The 13,536-nt window shown below is 35.5% G+C and overlaps 1 protein-coding gene and 1 pseudogene across 3 annotated transcripts in view; both read right to left on the bottom strand.

Moving 5' to 3' along the window:
• EXOC6B (exocyst complex component 6B) overlaps positions 1 to 13,536 on the bottom strand; it is a 607,862-nt gene that overhangs the window by 221,261 nt on the left and 373,065 nt on the right. The gene's annotated exons all lie outside the window — the stretch shown is intronic.
• On the bottom strand, positions 6,731 to 10,017 carry LOC118007488 (annotated as a pseudogene).

Genomic DNA, 13,536 nt, shown 5'->3' with positions numbered 1-13,536 from the left:
CTTCTCTATCAGTCGGTTTATATTCGGTTATGATACAACAACAAACAACCCCTAAATCTCAGTGTTTTACAACCAAAGCTTAATCCTCACCCAAATTATTGTTAGCTAGGGATCAGCTGCTCTGCTTAATGTCATTTTTATTCTAGAACCAAGTTGGAAATGGGGCAGCTACGCTTTGGGACATACTATGCACGTGGCAGAGGAAAGAGTGATGGAAGAACCACAGAATGTCTCTTACAGCTTCTTCTGAGAAGTAACGTATGAAACACTTCCATTTCACTAACCAGAGCAAGTCATATGGCCAAGGCTACACAGGGAAAGGAACTGAATATCTGTGAATGATACAATCTACTAAAACAATTTATCACAACAGACTGAATGAAGCTGTAAGAAATCAGCTGTCTTCTATGAAGCTCGACAGTAAAAGGATTTGCAAAAATGTAAAACAATGCTGCTCAGAAGAGTAAATTTGTTTAGAAAATAGTCATTATTCATTAAAATGTTATTATATTGGGTTTAATATTACTCTTTTAAAATAAAATAATAAATACTTAAAGACTTCTAAGACAATTCCTAATATGGCATACATGGATAGATATAAACAAACAAAAGTCCTTTGGTGTCCTCAGTAATTTTGGGGAGTATGAATAGTTCCCCAAACCAGAAAGTTTAAGAACTGCTGCTCTATAGGACAAACAACAGTAATAATCCAAGAACTGGTTGGGTTAAAATAGGTGCAGTTTGTAATTCACAGTGTCTGGCACAGAGTACACATTTAATAAATATTAAATATTATTGTTACTAATGATAACTAAAGGGATGAAAAATAAATGAAAACAACAGAAAATTCTTACATAAACACAATACTCAGCTTTTAAAAAAAAATCACAAAAGAACAATTTTTTATTTTAACAACAGGCAAATTCCTAAAGAATGTAGAGATCAACTGCTATATTAATGGCTCTCTGATGACAAAAGCAATGCATAATTGTGGTAAAAAAAAAAGTCATTAAACATTATAGAAATGTTTAAGGAAGAAAGACAAAGTCCCTTGTAATTCTACATTGCAGAGATAACAGATTGACCTCTAGAATTTTTTTTTCTAACCAATACATCTTGCAGACACACACACACACACACATACACATTCTGGAAAAATGAGATGACACTAGACTAACTTGTAACATACTTTAAAAAAAAATCTAACACGTACCTTTTTTTATTTAAATTCAATTAGCCAACATATAGTATATCATTAGTTCTGATATAATGTTCAATGATGCAGTAGCTGCATACAACACCCAGTTCTCATGCCCTCCCCAATGCCCATCTCCCCACCCACCTCCCTTTCCACCACCCTCAATTTGTTTCCCTGAGTCAAGAGTCTCTCATGGTTGGTCTCCCTCTGATTTCTTCCCATTCAGTTTTCCCTCCCTTCCCCTATTGTCCTCTGCACTATTCCTTATATTCCACATATGAGTGAAACCGTATGATGTCTTTCTCTAATTCCTAATACGTATCTTAACAAATTTTAATGTGCATTTATATTGATCTATATCTTTAATTACATCAATATCTGTTTAAGTCCTTTCTTATTATTTCCATATCATTGTTTAAAAATGCTATCTAAAAAACATTCTTACAGATATGTTGTTGCCTATTCGTGATGACGTCTTGAAAATAATATATAAGAATGAAATTTCTAAGTAAAAGGGCAGGGACATAGAATTTTAATAAATGAAGTCAACTGCCTACTAAAAATTCATATTATAACAAACAACGTATCAGTACTTTTTTTGGTCACAATGCTGCCAAGACTGGGTATTTTCAATCTTTACCCATATGACACATGAAAAATCTCACTGTTTTCATTTGCATTTCTATTAACATGAGCACAAGTATGCTTACTTAATTGGCCTCCATATTGCTTTTTGCCATTTGCACGTTTCTTCTGTTTTTTTATTACATTGTTATTTTAAAAGACTCAAAATAATGAAGAATAGAGCAAAATGTGAAAATCCTTCTTCACATTTACTCACTAAACCAACTCCCTTCCAGAGACATGCCTAACAGCACGGAATACATTCTTCCAGTCTGACTTTTATGTATTTTCATACATGTACAAGCACATATATTTTTTTCTTAAAACATGAGGTCATAATAAATCTACTGTTCTATAATTTAATCTTTTCAAACAGGAACTTACCACATCACTGTGTTCTTTTAAAAGGTCAAATATTATTCTAAGTATTTACTATGGTATATACTATAATTTACCTTATAAGCCTCCTATTAATGGGCACCTGAATTGTTTTCAATTTTTTATACAACAATGTTATGATGAATATTTATGTATACTGATCTTCAGTGGGTACAAGATGAAACTGTTGACTCTACGAATGTGCAGTTTTTTTAAATTTTATTTTATTATGTTATGTTAATCACCATACATTACATCATTAGTTTTTTTTTTTTTTTTTTTTGGACGACTGGGCCATTTTGGTAACCGCGTTGTTGTTAATGAAGCGCCCACAGGCCTTGTCGAGCGCGGCCACGAAACCAGCGTTGTTGAACGCCGACATCACCAGGGCGTTGTATTTCTTATGAACATCCAACACCGTCTGTACGTACATTTGGGGGTCATTTAAAGCAGCTTCTCCACACTTTTCAATTGCTGCAAGACCCTGATTATGAATGTGTGTCTCTAGAAGTTTTTTCAATTCTCCTAGGCCATCCTGGATTCTAGACACAAGATTATACATGCGACCCAAATCTTCATTTTTGTCAGCATCCAACAAATTCTGGAATTCTGTGTGGAAAATTTCCAAGTGTTTCTCAATGAGCACTTGCTCACACTTCCTGGCCAGTTCATCCTGTGTGCTTTCATGAAGGTAGACCTGGACTCTCTGCTGTTCCTCGAGCAGAAGAGCCTCTGCCTTTTTCATATACTCAGTAACTGGGTTCTGCTGCAAGAATTCAGTGCTCTCCCTGGTATAGAATCTCTCCGTGTCAGCCAAAAACTGAGATTCAAAGGACTCTTTATACACGGTCAGCGTAGGGCCCTTGGCAAATGCATCATCTTCATTCAGCCCCAAATCCACATAAGACTGTACAACTCCACTTATCAGTCTTGTATTGATGGTTTCACCGTTTCTTTCCTTTTCAATTAGTTTTAAAACAGCATTCATTACATCATTAGTTTTTGATGTAGTGTTCCATGATTCATCGTTTGCGTATAACACCCAGTGCTCCATTCAGTACATGCCTGCTTTAATACCCATCACCAGGCTAACCCATCCCCCCTATCCCCTCTAGAACCCTCAATTTGTTTCTCAGAGTCCATAGTCTCTCATGGTTCGTCTCCCCCTCTGATTCCCCCCCCTTCATTTTTCACTTCCTATTATCTTCTTTTTTTTTTTAACATATAATGTATTATTTGTTTCAGAGGTATAGGTCTATGATTCAACAGTCTTACACAATTCACAGCGCTCACCATAGCACATACCCTCCCCAATGTCTATCACCCAGCCACCCCATCCCTCCCACCCCCCACCACTCCAGCAACCCTCAGTTTGTTTCCTGAGATTAAGAATTCCTCATATCAGTGAGATCATATGATACATGTCTTTCTCTGATTGACTTATTTCGCTTAGCCTAATACCCTCTAGTTCCATCCAAGTCATTGCAAATGGCAAGATTTCAATTTTTTGATGGCTGCATAATATTCCATTGTATATATATACCACTTCTTCTTTATCCATTCATCAGTTGATGGACATCTTGGCTCTTTCCATAGTTTGGCTATTGTGGACATTGCTGCTATAAACAGCTGGGTCTTTTTGAGGAACCTCCATACTGTTTTCCAGAGTGGCTGCACCAGCTTGCATTCCCACCAACAGTGTAGGAGGGTTCCCCTTTCTCTGCATCCTCACCAACATCTGTCATTTCCTGACTTGTTAATTTTAGCCATTCTGACCGGTGTGAGGTGGTATCTCATTGCGCACTTTAAGTTTTGCTAGACACTGTTAGGTTGTGCTCCAAGAAAGCTTTATTTTTTTTTTTTAAGATTTATTTATTTTAGAGGGGGTGGGGAGGGTAGAGATAGAGGAAGAGAGAGAATCTCAAGTAGACCCTGCGCTGAGCATAGAGCTCAATATGAGGCTCAATCCCAACACCCTGAGGTCATGAATGAGCAGAAACCAAGAGTAGGACACCTAATTGACCAAGCCACCCAGGCCCCCCCAAAAAGGCTTTATATCATCAAAATGTAGAAAGGAACTGATTTTTCTGTATTCCATCCATCTTTATCATTTATGCCAATCTGGTAAGAAAAAATGTTTTATTTTGATTTTGAACTTCATCACTATTGAGGGCTGAAAATCTTTTCATTTACTCACCAGTCATTTCTCGTTCTTCTTTTGTAAAATATCTATACACATTCTTTCCCAATTTTTCTATTGAGCTTGTTCTTAATAATTTATAAGATTTATACCTTAATCTTTGTTATATATAAATATTTTCTTAGTTTGTCTTTAATTATCTAGAATTGTCTTTAATTTTTGATTATAGCATCTTGCATCATATACGAATTTCAACTTTTAGGTGGTCAAGCACTTTAAAAATATAATTTTGGTCTATTCTACATTATTGTTATCTTTTTCTATTTTACACCTCACTATTTGAGATGCTATTGCTTTATACTGATTATTTCATATCCTGAATCTTTCAATCCAGGAACGTTGCTTTGTCTTCCTGCTAATAATCTGGTTTTCTTCTTGGCCCCTCATTAAAATTTTAAAGTTTCCTCTTATATGTCGTACATACTTCTTGTCATATTTATTTCTACCTATTTCATCATTTTTCTTGCAATAGTGAATGCAATCCATTTTCATCACATTTTTAATATGGTATAAGGAAGAGACAAGCTGAAGAACAGGATACATAATATTGTATCTGGCACTATTACTAAACCTTACTAATTCTAATCTGTTTGCAATTGGTTGTCTTGGATCATGTCGAACAGATAATCACACTGTCTACAAACTGGACCTTTCTCACCTCCTTTCCAACAGTCCCACTGCTTATTATTTTTCTTACCTTACTGCACTGGCTTGGACCTCCGGAAAAATATGAACAGCACTGGTAACAATGGCCTTGTTTGTTCTGGCTCTGGCATGATGTTTATTCCACATCCCTGGTAAACAGCAACTATTAAATTAATGGGGTTTCAGTTCACTATTAGCTTGTTCAGCTTCTATTAGGAATGGCCATTAAATTATACCAAATGTTAAAGTATTAAACTGTTTTCAATACTTACAGGTGATCATACAGTTTTTCCCTTTTAATCTTCCTGGTGTATTGTGTATTTTTTTTTTCAATGTGACATATACCTCTCTTACCTAATTTTGAGGTTGTTTGCCTTAGTTCTATTTGCTATAATGTTAATATTGCTTTCTTTTTCTTACATCTGCCTGGAATATTTTCTCACACATTTATTTTGTATCTTTCCATTCTTTTTCATTTGAGTAGTATTTCTTACAAACAACACAAGGTCAAGTTTTGATTTAAGGCAAATCTGACAGTCTCTATGTTTAAAAGGAAATTTTACTTTTTTCACATTAGGTGTCATTTTTGACATTTTGGACTTATTACCACCATCTTATTTCATATTTTCTCTTTTATCACACTTCCTTTTTACCTTCTCCTAATCTGGATTGGTTAAATTCTCCTATTTCTGTTTTTCCCTCTTCTGTTATACATTTTTGTTATACTATTTTTAATTGCTACCCTGAAATTTTTAAAACATTTAAAAGATGTATTTCAGTTGTATCTAGAGGTAATCAGTATTGACAGTCTCCAGTGGAATAAGCCCAAAATCTTGGATGCTTTCTCTTCCTTTTCTCCCACCTCATATCCACTACATGTTGAGATTTTCTGAGATCTGCCATTTACAATATACATGATAACAGAAGCCTAATTTCAAAATGATTTTCCTTCAGAAATATAACGATACTGATTCACTTTCTTCTAGAATCCAATGTTGCTAATACTCATTTACCCAAGCTTACTAGATGATTCTTGAGCTGTGTCTATTCTATTTAGCTAATATAGTGTTTTAAAAAATTCACTTAGTGTATTTTTAATTTTGAAATTTCCATTCTTTTGAATTTCTCTGAGGATTTAATTAAACTTACTTTTGAAAGTTCTTCTAAGCTGGATGTTAGTTCTTCTCTTTGTCATTTAGTGCCTACCTTTCATGTTGGTTTCCTCAATTATTGGTTTGATTTGTCTGTTCACCTTTGCATCTAAGAATCTACTTATCTTTCTGTTAATGCTGGTTATATCTACAGTAAGATGTCCCTAGTGACTGTGGTACAGGATGGGGCACGTTTCCAAGGAGAATGAATTGGCAGTATATATTTAGGCTGTGAGTGATGCCCATCTCTCCTTAAGGGGCAGTATCTACATAGGGACCGCCTTATCAAGGCAGCTGTGGTACCCACACACACTTTGTTGACACATGAGCCACTTCTCAACTGTCCATTGAAAAGAAGTTGGAAAGGGTTAGGGGGCCACTGGGCCAACTTTTCTCCAAGAAAAATCAAACTGACAATTGTCCCAGAGTCCATTCTCTATTAGTGTCAACATTGTTGAGTAAGAATTATCAGAAACGATACTTATTACAGGAAAAGGGGAAGATGTCAAGAAGACATCACTAAATTTGGAAGAATTCTGTAGAGGTAAGACAAACCTTGTAGGAAAAAGGTCAGGCCTTCTGGAGGAAGACATAAGTATAACTACTAGAAAAGGTGGTCAGAACCTTAGAATGATTGAACCCTTTTAATCATGCATGAGGGTAGCTAGGGAAACAGAAATAGTCATACAAAGAGGAGTTAAAAGGGTTACTAAAAGATACATGGCACATAATCCATTCCTAGTTGCCTTGGTAATAGGACCCCACACCTTGACAATGAGAAAAAAAATATGAAATAAACAATAAGTAAAAATTGGGCCAAATATGCTCTGGTTAACTACACCTTGGGTATTGGTGAAGAGTTTGAGAGGGAGTTATGCCACTGAAAAAAGAAATAAGGCATGAAGAATATGATAACTCAAGATAGCTTCTGAGAAGTGTTACCATGGATATCAGGAAGTTACATACTCATGTTGTCTTGCCAGTTCTATTCACCAACATCACTGCAGAGAAGGAACCATGGGCTTTCTCTCCTGGGGTACTATATAAATAGGCTGGAGTCTAGAGAAATCCAGGGAGCCATCTGCTTACATTATGCTCAGTACCCTTATCCTGATCACCCTAGAACTGAGCTAGTCAGCAGGGAAATAAAAGAATAAGGAGTCAACATGCTGGCTCTCTTTTTGGTACACTGGCTCAAGAGCAATTTCATACTTGACCTTTAGAGAATGGTTTACTCCAGTATTCTTTCAGTATTCTTTCCCCAAATAATTTCATATATATAATCCCCTACCTTGTGTGCCAATGGCATTCTTTTTTTTTTTCCTTATTAATACAGTATTTATTTGTCTTTCCTTTGTCAAACCCTAAGCCAGCCATTTTCCCCAGCCTGCCTGGGGACATATAAGAAAAGGAACATACAAGGCAGAAAAGACAAAGGAGAAAGACCCATGGGAGGCGAAGATGGCTCTTTCACATGGTGAAGAGGATGAGAAGGGCCACCATCAGGCAAAAGAGCCCCATGATCTCCATGAGGGAACAGCCCAAAATGGCATAGGAGAAGAGCTGTTGCTTCAGAGAGGGGTTCCTGGCATAATCAATGATGAGGTTCCCAAACACAGTCCCAATTCCAGCGCCAGAGCCAGCTACCCCAACCGCGGCTGCCCCAGCCCTCAGAACTTGGCTGCTGTGTGGATGTCCCTTTACATGATGCTGGTTTAGAAGCTGCAGCGAGGAATAAGTGAGGTCAGGGTATATGGGGCTGCCAAGCTGCTGTTTTGGTACCACTGCAGAGAGTGATTGGTTCAGCAGCTGACAGGTGCTCCTGACCAAGCAGGGGGTGGAAAGAACTTTGCGCAGGTGTATATTTTCAAAGGATGAGGGGCTGTGGCCGGCGAGCGGGTCCCAGGACCAAGATAGGGACGACACCAGTTACACTTTCTTCTTTTCTTGCACTGCTACTAATGTATTTCCACTCAAAAACTGTATCTGCTCCATTATTTTATGGCATTGGAGGGTTAAAGAATATATTTGAACATGTGTACCTAGTCTATCTTGATCATGTACATTTTTAATTGATAGTATTTTAACTCATTATCTAAGAAGCATTTTATATGCTTTTAATATTATATGCTCTTAATATATAAGAGCATGCCATTTATTATGAAATTAGATCTGTCTGTTCCCATTAGATTTTTGCCTGTTTAATAGTGATTTTGACAGAGAAGTATTAAGAGTTTTCACAATCAAATATAAGATTTCTCCTTATGGCCCCAGAGTTTTGTATCACAATAAGAAAATCTCCAGGGCGCCTGGGTGGCTCAGATGGTTAAGCGTCTGCTTTCAGCTCGGGTCATGATCCCAGGGTCCTGGGATCAAGTCCCGCGTCGGGCTCCCTGCTCGGCGGGGAGCCTGCTTCTCCCTCTGCCTCTGCCTCTGCCCCTCTCTCTCTCTCTCTGTCTCTCATGAATAAATAAATAAAATCTTTAAAAAAAAAAAAAAGAAAAGAAAATGTCCACTACATTTTCTTCCAATACTGTTGCGACTTTTTAAAAACATATATTTAAATCTTTGGTGTAGGGGTAGTGAAAGGAATTTTTTCCCATCTTAAGCCTATTGTTAAACCATTTATTCAATAATCCATCCTTGTTCCCAGTGATCTGAAATATATTTATCAGATATTAAATTCCCAAGTAGTCTTGACTCTATTTCTGTATTAACTACTCTACTCCATGGAACTACATATTCATATCCCTGCAAGTGTAGCCTTTCAAACTAGGTAAGAAAAGTGTGTTCTCTCTAATTTTCTTTCTTGAAACTTAACTGATCATTCCTTCCCTCATATTCTTTCTTCCAGATAAATTTTACATAACTATAATAAATCCAATGCAAATCCCACTGGGATTTGTATTGTGTTGCATTTGATTAATGAATAATTGACACTTTAACAAACATTTTACTGTATGAAAAGACTATGATACTCAGTAGAGTTTTATAAATTCCCATATATATATATATATATATACACACACACACATATTTCATGTTTATTCCTAAATGTTCTAATCTTTTTGTTGCTATTATGAATGTGATTTTTATATCCAGGACATTTTGCAGGTTTGGGTATATACACGGATAACCACAAATTAATGTATTTATTAAATTATACCTTTTTTGTTTCTAATCAATTGTTCCTTAGTTAAGGTTCATGGTATTCCAGATTTTAGACCATATAATTGGCAAGTAGTAATAATTTTACCACTTCTTTTCACAGTATTTATAATTTGTTGCTCTTACATAATTGCTTTAGCTAGCACTTTCCAGAGAAAAATCATTAAATAATGCTAGGAAACAACCTTTGTCTTGTTTTACACACACATACACACACACATTTATTTTAAGAAATTGTTTATCCATTCATGTTTACTTAAGGATTTTATATAGGACTCAATTATATCAAATGTTTTAGGTATTCAAAAATGTAATCTTTTTTATTTCAATATAATCTCAGAATTATATTGAACTAGCCCTGCATTCCTCGATAAATTACATTTGGCCATGGTTTATGATCTTTTTAATACACTGGCTTATTGCATTTGCTGAATTTTTTTTTTGCATTTGCTGAATTTTTAAAGATGATTTTCATCAATGTGCAAGACTGACTTGCAGATTTTTTTTTTTTTTTACTTTCTAAGGTCAGGATACCAATATTATGCTGTCTCAGGAATGAAATTATTAATTATGCCTTCTGTCTCCAAGATCAAGGACCGTTTTAATGGCATTAATATTACCTGTTCCCTTTTAGTTAAACAGAATTCATCCATTAAGCCATCTAGAAGGCATTTTAGTTAAGACGTAGGATGGATACGCTCTTCGTAACAGTTTTATTCTTATTTTTTTTGTTTCAATTTTTCTATCTCCTTTTAAATCTGCTTAAAATTTACCAGAAAATTATATATTTCATCTAAAATTTCAGATTTGTAGGGGCACCTGGGTGGCACAGTCTGTTAAGCATTCGACTCTTGGTTTCGGCTCAGGTCGTGATCTCAGGGTCATGAGATCGAGCCCCATGTCAGGCTCCGTGCTCAGCACAGAGTCTGCTTAGGACTCTCTCTCTCCCTCTCCCACTGCCCCCCCCCCAAAATAAATAAATAAATCTTTAAAAGTAAATAAGTAAAATGTCAAATTTGTAGTATAGATTTGTGCAAAGCAGTAGTATTCAATTGAGTCATCTCCCAATTCTCATCTTTAATTTTGGATATTTCTGGCTTTCTTCCTTTCCCTAACTTTAGACTAATGACTTTTATATTATCAAAGAAAACACTTTTCAATCTATCAGTTCAATTGATACTGAATTCATTGATTAATGGTTTTATCATTATTATTTAGTTCCTGTTGCTATACTTTTGTTGCTGATTTAAGAAAAAAAAAACGTATATAAGTGTTTCTTCATTCATGATAGATTAAAACTGGAAACATTCAAGTTATGAACTTTCCTTGAAGTATGCTTCTTAATTGTACCTCATAGGCTGATACGTTTTGCTTTTATTACCATTATTTTTTAAATTTCCAGAAGTTACACTTTTGACTTCTTTGATCACAGAAGTGTGTAATAAGGAATTTTCTAATTGTCAGTGTTACTACTACACAAATAATTTGACTGTATCTCCACATTTGCTAACATTGCCACTTGAGCCCATGTCAGTCTGATGCCATAGTTTGAGCTCCTAACTATTATTAGTATTTTCTATTGCCTCCTCTCTCTCAGCATTTCTTTTGTTTTCAATCTTTTGCTTTATGGCTTATATTTTATTTTTCACTCCCCTTCTTCCTTTCAATCATTAATTTAAAAAATACATAAAATTGTCAAGTTTTAGTTTTATTAGTGATGACTTTATATGTTTAACATCTATATTTAATGCACTTTAAAATGTCTATAATTAGGGGTGCCTAGACGGCTCAGTTGGTTGATTTCAGCTCATATCATGATCTCAGGGTCGTGAGATGAGCCCTGTGTCAGGCTCCACGCTGGGGGTGGAGCCTGCTTAAGATCCTCTCTCATCTTCTCCCTCTATCCTTCTCCCACTCCCTAAACAAATAAATAAATATCAATAATTATAAGATGCATTGTAATTTTTAAGAGATCAAGAATGAAAATATGGTGCCAATTATAACTGTAGGTCACAATTGATTAGAAGACAAATTCCAAGTCCAGAGATGTTAAAATGTGAAAAGAAATGTTCTTTACAACTGATGAAGTACACCAGTATGCTGAAGCCATATTTTTCCATTTATATACTTCAAACATAAACTCCCCTAAGAACGATAAAGCAATTCGCATGTTAATATGATGTTCCCTCCCAAGCCTCCCCCCCCCACCAAAACACTACATTTTGCTGGCTCTTCTTTAACTTTTTATCCCAGCTAACTATCATCAAATTGCTATTTCTAAATGATATATCTTCTATTTAAACATTTGAATATTACATCTTTTCTCCCTAGGCTGCTTGATTCTGTGTTTAACATGCTCATCACCAATCTTTCTATATGATTTTACCATTTATGGATTTCTTCTTTTGACTCATCTTCTAAGTAAACTTTTACATTGGGTTCATAGAGGCTGTAATTTTTCTTTTTAAAAATATTTTTTATATTGGGCGCCTGGGTGGCTCAGTTGGTTAAGCGACTGCCTTCAGCTCAGGTCATGATCCTGGAGTCCCTGGATCGAGTCCCATATCGGGCTCCCTGCTCGGCAGGGAGTCTGCTTTGCCCTCTGACCCTATCCCCTCTCAGGTGTTCTCTCTCATTCTCTCTCTCTCAAAATAAATAAATAAAATCTTTAAAAAAAAAAAGAACTCTTAAAAAATATTTTTTATATTTAAATTTTTCTTTTATTAAATAATATCTTACTAATTTTTAACTTAAGTCACCTATTTTTTTTTCCCTTCAACATTATATAGACATTATGACAGTGTCATTTGGGGTCTGAGAAAAAAATATGGGCCAACTTATTTTTAACATTGTAGGTGACTTTTTTCTTACTCTAGTAATACTTACAGAAATTTTTAAATCAGAACAGTCACCAGGATGCTGTCTTTATTACTTTTTCCTGGTATTTAGTAAACTCTTTTCAATCTGTAGATTAAAGTCTTTTACTTCTGGGATGAGTTTTTTTCCCCTCTGTATCAATAAATTTCCACTAATGGTTTTTAATCTCTCTTCCTGCATTTTATGTGATTTTTCTCAAGAATGCCCCTAAGTCATTGAGTCCATTTGCTGCATCATTCACTCTACATCTTCCTGTATCTAATGTGGTTTTAATTATTTTAATAGTTTTACTCATCTCCCCTCTGCCAACTGTCTTTTAATCTTACTTTGGTGTCCTTTTATCTATATCTTAATCTCTTAAACTCTTCTTTGATCTCTTATCATACAGTCTATGGTCACTTTTATCTCCTTGAGAGTGTTGACAATTATTTTTTCTTAAAGTGTTCTTCAGTTTCCTGAAGCAATTCTTCTTTCTTTTGTTTTTCTTTTTTTTTTAAGATTCATTTATTTATTTGAGAGAACGAGAATGAGAGAGAGTACATGAGAGGGGGGAGGGTCAGAGGGAGAAGCAGGCTCCTCGCTGAGCAGGGAGCCCGATGCAGGACTCAATCCCGGGACTCCAGGATCATGACCTGAGCCGAAGGCAGTTGCTTAACCAACTGAGCCACCCAGGTGCCCTAATTCTTCTTTCAAAATATATTCCTCCATTGCATTTTATGTTCCTGTTTATTTTCCTTATTTTTAGTAGCCCTCATACACAGGTTCTAAGTTGTGCTCATCATTTAGCTAAGAGAAGAACAATTTGGTTATCTCTGCTATTTACTATGATTAAAGTGGTTGGATTCTCCTGTTTTTCAGGAGATTTTTAAAAACATATTTTATAATCTGAGCTTGAAGTCTAGAAATTGATTGTATATTATGTATATATCATTGTATATATCATTCCTTCAGATGCTTTGGGAAGTGGGAAGAGGTTGGTAGAGAAGAATAAATCTTAGCAGAGATAACCTAAGCTCAAATACATTGTCTCCAAACACTCCTATCAAATTGGATGACTCTCTTGGCCTGAGCTAATGTTAAGATCCATGAGGGTAATTCTTTTTGATTTTAGAAATTATCCACTTCAGAGTCAACAGCACAACTGGATGGATTTTTCCACAACAGGAAGTCAGGTTGAGAAAAATAAAGATAGAATAACCCAATCCTCTATCAACCTCACCTCCCCTGTCATTCTCTATTCTGAAGTATGAAAATCTTACCTCCCCCTGTCATTCTCTATTCTGAAGTATGAAAAT

This window comes from Mirounga leonina, unplaced genomic scaffold, assembly GCF_011800145.1.
Source record: "Mirounga leonina isolate KUSES-001 unplaced genomic scaffold, KU_Mleo_1.0 Mir_125, whole genome shotgun sequence".
Taxonomy (NCBI): domain Eukaryota; kingdom Metazoa; phylum Chordata; class Mammalia; order Carnivora; family Phocidae; genus Mirounga; species Mirounga leonina.
This window is presented reverse-complemented; position numbering and strand designations above follow the sequence as displayed.